Here is a 12,146-nt window from a genome sequence, read left to right on the forward strand (position 1 = left end):
ACAGTTTGCATTTTAAATGGTCTTTAATTCACGTCTTGTTTGGTATGTTTTTGCAGCTACATGAAACTTCTTCTTTTTTTTAGCTTTTCTTTCCTTTCCTTTTTATAAAGAAAAGCTGAAACAATCACAGATTAACTCAATGTCACAGCAGTTTTGTCCCAGGGATAATGGGGAAAAAATAAGCCTTGCAGTGACAGCAGAAAATGACGCCAATTTTCTGTGAGAAAGACAGAAAAAATAAATAAAATGAGATCAAGTCTGYGGAAACGATTTAGAACTCTAATCCAACCATGTAAATCAGAATGCTCTGGATTTTGCTGATTGTTTGACCTGCTGAAGTGATTCAGATTGAGCAGTTCCTGCAGCACAGGCAGCTCAGATGTTGACTGGAAAAATGTGGAAAAGGTATATATTTTAAAATTAGGTGGCTGTTGCATTTTTATAAGAATTTTTTTTTTACTTATGTGTTGAAAATGATTATTTTCTTTTAATTCTACCTGCCAGAAGGCTGTGTTCTTCTGCTTTACACTTTGAATGTTCATGTTTTCTCCTGCAAAGTGAGATAAGATAAGGTATGATAAGAAGATAAGATAAGATAAGATAAGATAAGATAAGATAAGATAAGATAAGATAAGATAAGATAAGATAAGATAAAACATTATTGATCCCACACTGGAGAAATTTGCACATATATGTTTATTGAATAATTTTAGTTTGTTCAAAACTTACACAACATATTACAAAACTTTCCTAAATGACTTTTGTATTAGCCACCAACGAGAAAAAGGGACAAGCATGTACTTGTCTTTATTTGAATTTAAATATTAATGTCTGTTGGTAAAAATATTTCATAAATTACAGCATGGATTTTATTGAAATAAGAAAATATTGGTTGTACATCTACAAGTGATTAACTTTTGATGTCAACTCCATTCAAATTGGCTGCCAAAACTGTGATTTTTGCAGATGTTGATCTTAAATTTGATACACCAGTAGCTGAAATTCATCCCCAACACGTACTAGAAGAGCTAAGAAATCACAAGACAGCTTTATTGAAAACTTTGGCCCTGCAAGGCTGTTGGCAATGTGCTTTTTTGATCTGTGTCAAAAATGTTTAATAAATAAATTCACAATTCAGGCAGATTCTCAGACGGCTCAAAGTGAAAGCCAGCTCAAAGAAGACAAGCAGTAAAAACATCTTTTTGATTTCTGTCACTGAGTTCTAAAAAACAAATGATAACCTATTGATCCTAAATGCCYGCATGAGAAAGAAATAAAATAAAGATTGGGTGGCAGGCATAACGTGAAAAAAATACTTCAATATAGGCCTACATACATCTGGCTGTGACACATGAGCATGCAGCTCCTTTTTTGGAACAGAGAGCTAACATTATAGTGCTTCTCACTGCTTTTAGTGTCAGGAATTTGACAAGATGTTGGAAATATTCCATTAAGATTGTGCTCTAATGACAGGAGTGCATTTGTTAGCTGCACAGTCAGGGACAAAGTATCTTGATCCACCAAATCCCAGTGAAGTTGGATTCAGATCAGTGGAAATATGAAGTCAACGTGGGTCAGCTATAGTTGTGTGAATGTGATGATGAAACGATGATTCAACCTCTTGTTTAAAAAAAAACCCARCCCTTTAGGTGCAAAAAGAATTGASTGGCCTCTTTYCTTTCAGTCCAAAAGCTCTCTGGCACCAGCAGATGTCCATAAAAAATATTCACAAGTGCAATGTCAGTAGATTTTTCCTGCAAACTTTTATGCTTTCCCTTGCAGTATTTACTTAATTTAATCTGTTTTTTAATGATCGCAAAACACTTTTCTGCCCAACGGGAGTTCAAGTATCCATTTCCAGCTCTTCTTCTTGTCCAAATATGATGATTTGTGGCTCCAGAAAGATGAAAATGATAATGACTAAAAGCTCGGCCAAACTGCCTTTCACAATGTCACTGTGTCCACCTACTACAGCATATAATCAATCTGACTGCTACACTGACCTGTCTGTCTGCTCTCTGAGCTTTCTCATTAAGACAGGTTTTAGTCCACACAGCTGTCCCTCACTGCCTGTTTTTTTTCTACCAACTCGTAGGAAAACCTGAAGCATCAGCAYGTTCAGAGCATCTCCACCTTGTATTTTCAGGACTTTGTGAGTTGAACAAACATGGTGCTAAATGTTGGAAAGCGCAAATTAAAATACACTGCGCATTTCTTTTTTTTTCATGTAATCTGCATATAGATATTTTGCAATTGATGAATAAATATCTGTTTTAAATTAAGGGATATTTATTGATCTAAAGAAGAGATTTTAAAAGCAGACATGTCAGCTGTGCAGATGACTAAATATCTAGTGGTAAAACATTTTCTACAAAGAGTGTTTTGAGTCATTTGTGACTGAACTGCAGTGTTTGTGTTTAATTAGCTGAGTAGGAGTTTCTGAGGTGTTGTTAGCATATTTTTGTCAATTTATTTGTTTGCAATGATAGATATATATTCACGATGAGCGTGGACAAATATAGCATCTCGAGACATCTTTACAACTAAAAAAAGGGGGAAAAAGCAGGGAGTCAATCCGTCAAGCAGCCAAGAATTTCAGTTGTCACAAATGATACGGTTAAAAAAAAGGGGAGAAAAAAAGAATGAAGAGAGCCTGAAAAATGTTTGCTGTCAGAGAAAATGACTCCAAGTGCTGGAAAAGGCTGTCAGAAGAGTCTGTGACTGATGGACACAAAGTGGGTTTTAACGGATTTTGTTTTACTTTCTGGAAGTGGAAAGGCTTCACTGATGGGGACTCACTTTTGCAATACCTCGTAAAAAAATTCACAATTCAAAAAATAKTTTATAGAATTGTTGTTTATGTATGTTTAGCACATGTGTGTTGTATTTTTTCTGGGTTAGAGATAGATTTAGAGTTAGGTATCACATAGATAGGTGAGTCCAGCTATCATTTGCTGCAGGAAGCTRGTTTGGATACTTGTTTTAACAGATTAATTATTTTAGTCATTTCCAACAGTTCATGGCCATTGTAGGTGCAATGCTGGGTTCACCTGACAAGATAGTGTTGATTTCTGGCCCGATTTGCCCTTCCAACAATCTTAAGGACACTCTGATTATCATGATGGCTCTAAATATAATCTAGGAGATCTTCCTGCTGTGTGTGGTGTGTTGAGTGGTACAGTTGATTCAGAGGGACTTTGGGACCTCTTCAACCCCAAATCAGTGATGTTCAACATGTTGGATTTTCTTGGTTATCCCAGCGTGTGTGGTGTTCCTGAAGACAAATGAGCTCACAGTCTGTCGAATGTGATGTGTAGCCACAGAAACACAGAGGGAAATCCAAATACAGAAGAAAAAACAACTGCCATGATGCATCAGAAAGTCCAGTGGATGTCAGAAATGTCTTTTTGTTTTGTCTCTGTTGAACACAGTCCACAGATTATCACCATTGCTTCTTCATTGTCTGCATTGTTTATTTACTTTGGACTCACGTTTGACCTCTAGAGGTCTTGTGAGACTTCCTGTCTGACATCTGAATGWTCATGAGTAATATTTGTTATTGCTTGGTGTATGGCTGTACACCGCACACTGTAGGACCAAACCTGCTATATCAATGAGTTATTTATCATCATACGGGGGGGTCTTACAGGTTTTGATAATGAAACGACAATTAAAATAATATTGCCGTGTGAACCAAGCATAAGCATTAGCTTCACTTTTCAAAACTTATCATCCTTTCTGAACCACCTTCAGTCTTCAGATTTTTTTTATTTTACTCCTACCCATCAACAAGACTGTTCGACTAGAGCCTGCAAGAATGCAGACAGATAAAAGYAGCTCATATATATATATATATATCAACACAAAAAGCAAAAACAAAAATGCTGACGTGGCAGCAAAAACCTACACAGACACTGGGGAACAAGCAGAACAGAGGCACGAAAGCCAATGATGCTGATCTGATGTAAACATGGCAAGAAACAGAATATATTGACAAGGATAAGTGAAAGAAGGGCTGCAGCTGAGCTAMATGGTGAACGAAGAGGGGGTGGCATGGGCGTGGCAGGAAGTACAACAAGAAAATAAATGCAACAAACTGAAAAAAATCTTCAAGCAAGAACATCATTGTTCTGTTGAGCTCAGCCTTTAAGTGATTTTTAAATTAAAAAAAACAATTGCTAAAATAATTAGTAAAAACACAACAGCAAAGTGCAATAAGACATACTGTAGAAGACCCTATTTTTAAACAACAAAAGAACAAATTTCAAGTTTTACGAAAAGTCTGGGCAAGTGAATGTTCTTTGTGTCAGTGGTGGTTTGAATTGTGTTGTGCATCGATATTATAAGATTAGCTCAGTCACACTGCATCACATTATGACAATAAAGCAAACACACAAATTGTGTGCATCAGATTCATACTCACAGTTGCAAATTCACACTGCGAGGTCAGGTCAGGTATCCAAACACATATTGAATCACGTGAAGAAGATGGAATACGAGTTCAATTTGCAGCTTCCTGGTTGCATTTGTCTCTATTTAGTCTATCAAGTCACCTACAATGAGATGYGAAAAACACAAGAGAATATCCTAAATGAGAGAATCCAGTTTAAAGCTCCACAAAAAAAAAAAAAAAACCTTTACCGTTTTCCCCCTCATTAGACTTGACATTTGTTTTTTAAGAACACRTAATTATGAAAGGTGCACAACAGAGTGCAAGATCAATCAGAACGACACCTTTCGGCTTTAGTTTATGTCACTAAGTCTTTGATTTCAGCTTCTAGAATTAAAGGGGAAGGGAAAACCATAAAAGAGGTCAAACTGGAAAATTCACAAGCATATCAGAAGAGTCTGTCATGACAAAAACTGATAACTTAATAGAATGAGAAACTCTAAATTTGGGCTAAAGACAGAGGRTTAACCCTTCTCCTCATTAAAATGCTGCAGCCATGTCAGAGCACAGGTCCTCCCCGAACCCGCTGCTGCTTTTCTTTCTAATGAGAGAAGATAAAAGCACACGGAGAGAAAGATAGACATACCAAGGTTTCATAACATTTGTTTTGGAGAAGACATTGTGTTCTGAATTTAGGCTGCGCTGGCCAAGGTGAATAAACAATAATCTTTAAATCCCAAAGCAATCAGTGCTATTTTTGTAGAATGATCCAATTCTTTGTCAAAACAAGGTTCTTCCTTAGAGCTGCTTCTGTGAGATATCTACATTTATATTGTTGCATGGTCAAAGAAGAATGATAATAGATCAACATGCAACAGAGAGTGTCAGAAAAAGCTCTGGCYGACAAATGTGACACAAATTTCCTCATTCAGAAGAGGCAGATACAGTACTTTGTGCCAATGATGACTCATCTAACAACAAAAAAGGTTGGTTCTAAGAGAATTTTCTGCTCAAGCCAGGAAAAGAAAACCACCAATACTGTTTTATTTGCACAAGAAAGATTTAAACAGACAATTAAATCTTAGAAGTAAAGTAAATATTAAAATAAGTAAAAAGAACAATAGACCTTTTTTATCGCGATTTCTACCACTGAAGCAGTGACAAAACACTGAATATCCTCCTCCAAATCCAATTGACAAGCTGTCTCTGCAGTGTGGGGRTTTACTAAGCTTCAGAGATTTCCTGACTCCCTTGGTTATAGTGGTTAGGTGTCGCCAAGAACACTGCCGCTTTCATTCTAGCAACACAATACGGCTAATGAGATTCCTGGGCCTGCGAGCAGTGTTCTCCGTCTCTCTATAAACCCACCTATTGCAGACCAAGTGCCCACAATTCCCTGTGGATTTAACATCTTTAGGGCACAAACAGGCATGGAGTTGTGAAAGTTCAACCAGAATTCAGATAGTTACAATTTTACGGCTTATCATTGAGACTGTTTTTGGCACACAAGTCACGTAGGTCATCAGCAGCTGTCACTCTGGATTACAGTTGATGTAACAAAGTGAAACAAGGCACACAGGGAATAGGTTTCACTAACCGGATGTGGACACAGTGTTCCTTTCCACGGTGTTTCAATACACCTGCAGCAGCTGTTAGTTTCCTGTTATATTACAAATGACACGTGTGCCTATAAATCTCAAATCATTCAAATAAAATCGGAGCTACAGGGCCTCGCAAAGGAAATTAATAAAGCTGCACAGTCTCTGAACACTTTACTGGAAATACAGTAAGTTACTTCAAAGTAATCAATCAAGAGTGCGTCTCCTCGTTTATCCACTCTCTTAAAGGAATCAATTGTGGCGGATAGAGGAAGCCAAGAAATGATTTAAATGCAGAGAMTTAAGGATCTGTGCATCCCGTGTTTGGTGTCACTCAATTATAWGCAAGATTGCACCTCCAACATCCCTTCTGTCAGACTGMAAGAAAATTMAGTGTTCGTTAACTGAAATCGGGACGAAACCACATGAATGTTGAATAGATTAAAATGTGAAGAGAAGGACCATACAACACCAYTGACTGGAGTGAATYGRGATTTAATGCTCTCAAGGCAGGCATGACACCAACACTGCTGGAAAACTGGAAGTCCCGGTCCATAAATACATGGTTCTCCAGTGCCTGGTACGCCTACTACAGGCCTACGGCTGAATCGCAGACACTCGTACAGACATCCTGTCCTCATGTTTGATAAACGATTTTTCTATGTGTTGTGATGSTGTTTCAGGCATGTATCTAAAACTATTTTAATCAAGACATAACAATAGTCAAACAATAGATTATAAGAATCAATACTTACAAAGGAAAACTATGAATATGGTGTGGTGCTTTTAAAATCAGTTTCTAAATGACTAATAAATTTCTTCAACTTCCCCCTGTTCAAATTACATTTACTCATGTGAACAAGACTCTGAATTACATTAAGGATTTATTCAAGAAAAAGCAGTAGTACAGTAACATCAGGATACACAAACACCTCTAAATACTGATGCATTAATCATACACAGATGTGAACATTTGCAAACACAGAGTATACTGAATTTGAACCTTAATATTAAACTGTATCAAAAACATGATTTATTGGTAGAGATATCTAAACTTATATTAGTTTCAAGGAAGAAAAACAGCTGTGAAACTTTTTTTTCAGGTTTGTAATAAAGCCTAAAGTTTTGTACCACAGCGCTAAATAAAAACTGAATCCAGTTAAGGTCATGACGAGTTTAAAGTTCTCTAAGTCACTTGTAGCAAYGGTTGTTTTGAAGATACTCTCTAAAATTATTCTGTGGTGTACTTTAAAGACCTGGGTCCACTTTACGTTTTTGTTTATTTGACTTAACTCTTTCATTTCTTGGACCCAGTGACAAAGGAGAAGCCATTTACAGGAAACGTGCTCCACCTAACATTGTTTTTTGAGCACTTTGGCTTCTTTGTACAACTATTCTCAGGACACCATGTGGACATGCTGGCTGTGTCCAAATTCAGGGGCTGGGACCTCCGAAGGCCAAATTTGTCGGCAGCTTACGTCACAACAGCGCACCTGAGGCTGTTCACATTTGAAGATTCCTACGATTCGGCAGAGAAAAGCGTCTTCCTTTTTACCTGATTTGAGGGACGGGTCCAATGGATTCTTCTCGGTCCACCCTATCCCATAATGCATTGCGGGCCAACTGGAGATTTTGTTTGTCTCGTAATAATGGATGACGCGAGAGAAAGAAGTACAGTTTTAAATTAAAATCTAGCGGTATAAAAATTAAGAGTTTCAAGCAGTTGAGTTGTTTTTGTCATTTGTAGACATGTTTTTTTATATTATTCTTGTCATAAATTAAACAAGCTGGTATAGCGAAATAAACATGCACCTATGGCAGGACCTGTAGTTCTTCAAATATTGCCTTTAAGCATTTTTTTTGTGAAAGTGATAATACTTATATATTGATATTTTGATAATTTCAATGGATTTTGGCTTCTGTTTAGCATTGTCACTGTAGCTAGATAACAGGACATATGCCGGGGTAAGGGTGGGAATAAAGCAGAAGGCTAGACCGTCCAAATTCACAGCCACTTTTTTCCAGTTTTTGCAATCTACCAAGAACACCTAAACCAAGTAGGCTGGGTCCTTTGAAGGAACCAGTCCTTGAATTTGGACACAGCAAATGTCATCACCGTTGCACTTTTTCCATATGAACAAAAATATGTTGGCTCAGAAACCAGCAGAAATTTTATGTCTTCATATTCGACTACCTGAGCTTTGACTTGTCCAGCAAAATGAGCAAAATCTAAATTTAAGTGTCTCTTTTCAGAAAACCTGGTTAAAATATTAGCATTATATGGAAAGACTTCCTTTTGTTTTGCTTTGAGTGACATTTTGTGTTTAAAACGTCCCATTTGTTTCTTTCTTTATGTATATATGTATTTYATACTTTTCCTGTGCAGGGTCTCAGGGTGCTGTCACATATTCCCAGCATACATTCATTCATAGTGACAATTCAGAGTTGTCATTTAATCTTGTAAGCATCCTTTTTGCTCTGTGGGAGGAAACAAGAGTACCTGGGGAACACCCACACATGCACGAGGAAAACATACTGTACAAACTCCACGTAGGAAGGCCGCAGCCAGGTTTTGCCTCTGCCATCATATTTAATGAGAGTTACATAAATAAGTGGAGAACCTGCAGGCCTCTTTTCAATCCACAAAAAACGACCCCATCAAGCAACAGGCTTTAAATCTGTTACACATAAAGCTTTAAGATGTACCAAGTGCATGTTTGTTTCATCTGTCCTGCTGAGCACTCAAGTGTAAAAGCATCATATAGGCAGTATATCATTCTTTTTGTGTTTATTTGGCTTGTCAGTCTGGTGTAGAGAAGTCATTTGTCCACATAGAACCCACAAGACCCTGGACTGCTAAATCAAGCCTGCTGTGACTACAATAACACAACTTCATTATTTTTTCTTGATACACTTGTTTATCAGGATTTTTTTAAGATCAGAAAGATGAAGAAAATACATTGTTGATTCAAATAGTTATTTACTATTATGATACTACATGCCATCTAGTGACCAACCTTTTCAATACAAAAGTTTCAATTTTGTCAGATGCAATTTTTAAACAAGTATAACACATTTCTGGACTTAGGCTCTCATGTGAGGACAGTCAGTGTTGCAGTTTCTTAATGAAGGAAGGTTTCAACAAAAAAAGGCTATAGCTAGAAGAAGCTTGTATCTGCYGACTTTTCTTTTAACTAAACATCAAAGTCACTGCAGTTATCTCAAGCCCCACTGTAGAATTGCCAGCCTAATGTGATAAAGGGAACCTGTTTCGTCTGGAGCATTGGCCCCTGGTAGGGTCTCCCATGGCAGTTTGGTCTCAGGGAAGCAGGTCCAACGAAGAGCATTTCAAAGACTTTGATGGAACAGACTAGGAATACCCAGGCACACAGTTGAAGCCAGGCCTAGAGGGAAAGCTTGCTGGTGAGCAGGGACTGTTTGTATCAAACTGGCTCTTTAGGCATCTGATTAAAATGCTTCCTGGTTGAAAACTTTAAAAGTTATTATGTTACTTTCTACTGAATGGGCAGACCCAGAAGTCACTGAATGGATTATATAACCCTTATAGCCTGGGATACCTCAAGATCCGAAGTAGTGTTGGCTCATCTGGTTTACCTTCTTGGGTCTTTACCCATAACCTGACAGTGGATAAAGATGAAAGGGTTTCCACAGGATGGACATGAATTATTTAACATTTGAAGTTAACCATTTAGTAAACATCAATTCCTTTGTTAGCACAATACAAAAGAGTCAGAAAAGTGCAAACAAAAATAGCTTGTTCCCGTAAAACCCATATTAATTTGTGCATTTACTGTAGGTGCACAAATTTTTACCTTTTTTTTTGCATTGTAATCTTCTGTTATGTAAATAACTTTTTGGTTAAAATAAATAAGTCTTAGTTTTATTGTGTTCATTATTCTTAGTTTTGTTTCATGTCTTTAGGTTCCACCAGAGTTCTTAGTTTCTGTTTCTACCATATCCATTTCTATCAAATCCATTTCTATCAACTGTTTTCAGTTGACTCAGTGTTTTCCTTCTCATTGTTTAGTGCAGCTTTGTTTTCCAGTTGTTTCAATGACAAAACTGTTTTGTGCTCCAGATTTCTTTGCAAATGTTCGACTGTCTAGTCACATTTCAKTAAAAGACATTGACCTAGATGTTTTTAGCAGTCAGTGTGATGTTTATGCGAGCTAGTATTTGAGAGGTGCTAAAAAATACTTAATTTTGACTTTGTCTAGTCTTTCATAGTTCTCTGCAAAGGCAACACTGTTGGCAAAATCTTGATCATCAAAGCACTGGTGAATTGTCCCGGTACGTCGCGTTCAATATTTCTCTCGACACACCTATTATAGTAAAATGACAGGCTGCTGGATATTCTATGAAACCATCTACAGTATCTGAAGGTGTTTGCATAATATCAGCTGGACTGTAAATGAAGTGTCTAAAAGATTAGGGGTCAGAGAGAATACTCTTTTCTTCCCTCTGTCTCACTGCTAGCAATGATTTGATGTGTAAAAAAACATGTCCCTATAAATGCTAATGAAAAGTTGCAGCACTCTGTAAAAACTGTCCATGCACTGTAATTCTGTGTCATARGGTGTGAAGTCAATCTGCTGGCCTTGTCTTGCAATATTTCCCACAGCATATTTAGGTTTATCCATAGCTCAGCAGAATTTTTGGACGAAAATAATGCTGATTTGGCAACATCTAGTTATGCCCAGATGTGCAGATGCAGAGGTGTGATGGTAGAATATGTTGAGCTTGCAGCTTTGCCCCTTTGCATGAAAACCAGTTGTCTCTCCAACTTAAACATCTTTTGTAGAAATGCATGGTCCATTTGTGCAACACTTTTTTCATTAATGTATGACACCTCTTTTAGATCCTCCAAAGCTATCAGTGTTACATACTGTGTCTACTAAATGAGACAAAACTGACCAGCTGCTAAACACACTCACAAAGTAAAAAAAAAAAAAAAACAACAACTATGCATTTAAATTGTGTTTTTATAACAATGCAAACTCAAAGCAGAGGAAGTATAAAACTGATGTGCCTATATTTAGCCCTGCCAGTTCAAGTATGTGAAAAAAACCTGTAGGTCTTTCAGTACATTTTTCAAATCAAATTAAAATGGAAAAAAAATGTTACCTTGGCTTTAACCAGCTGGTATTTAGTGATTATCGTGATGCCTAAGTCTTAATGCATGGCCTCACAAGAAGAGAAAAAAAAGGTGGGGGGTGTAAAGATAGAGGGCTGTTCWGTAAAGCAGCTTGTGTGTGGGATGCAGAGCAGTCATGGATATTTCACTTCTAATTAGAGAATAAAATGTTGCATAAAATAAAAATCAAAGCAGTAAGCACCTTTAACATAATAAATGTATTCTAAAATATAAAACACATACAGTATGCGTCCCTTCTGCTGTGATAATTTATTGAAATTACTTTCTTTCATGATAAAAGTATGGGACTTGTACAACATTATATTCAAGACAAGGTCCACATTTATGGTATTTGTTAAAAAATGAACAACAAGGTGTTCTTTATTTCAACAGAATCTTTTTTTATAACAAACTGGATGCGAAAGATTAGGTACTTGTGGCATTCTTTTTTACTTAGTGAAAATAACAAAATTGTTGATATGTTACAGAACTTTTTTGAAACAAAATATTTTTCAAGATTTACTTCAGGTAAAGTAAAAGGAAATAAGAAAAATGACAAATGGGAAGAATGACATACACAACATGGAGGTCAGTTTCATGCATTTGTCTTAAAATGGGTGTATTATGTATTTTCCAGGCACATTGTTCAATTCCGTAACACAATCAGCCAACCATGTTACCTTCAATTGTTATGAAAACACTATATATTTCACAAATAAATTTAACTTTGCATCATAGTCAATCTAAACATCTTGGAATTGGCATCTGACTCTAAAAGAATCTCCTACCATTTCAGACACTCCCACTTCAGTGTGTCTTCACAACAATGTTCTGTATCTATCTATCTATCTATCTATCTATCNGCAACATCTAGTTATACCCAGATGTGCAGATGCAGATGTCTGATGGTAGAATATGTTGAGCTTGCAGCTTTGCCCCTTTGCATGAAAACCAGTTGTCTCTCCAACTTAAACATCTTTTGTAGAAATGCATGGTCCATTTG

At 36.8% G+C, this 12,146-nt stretch overlaps 1 protein-coding gene across 4 annotated transcripts in view; it reads right to left on the reverse strand.

The window, feature by feature from the left end:
• The window catches only part of LOC106518586 (leucine-rich repeat and fibronectin type-III domain-containing protein 2), a 128,389-nt gene that overhangs the window by 60,321 nt on the left and 55,922 nt on the right, over positions 1-12,146 (reverse strand). For 2 of the 4 annotated variants that reach the window (XM_014009953.1, XM_014009940.1), the window contains one exon: positions 4,424-4,553. The exons of the other annotated variants lie outside the window; for them this stretch is intronic. The gene's annotated coding sequence lies outside the window, so the exon portion shown is untranslated. The remainder of the gene's footprint in view (positions 1-4,423; positions 4,554-12,146) is intronic. 4 annotated transcript variants of the gene reach the window in all.

The sequence above is a fragment of the Austrofundulus limnaeus genome, unplaced genomic scaffold (genome assembly GCF_001266775.1).
Source record: "Austrofundulus limnaeus strain Quisiro unplaced genomic scaffold, Austrofundulus_limnaeus-1.0 Scaffold2, whole genome shotgun sequence".
In the NCBI taxonomy this organism is placed as follows: Eukaryota; Metazoa; Chordata; class Actinopteri; order Cyprinodontiformes; family Rivulidae; genus Austrofundulus; species Austrofundulus limnaeus.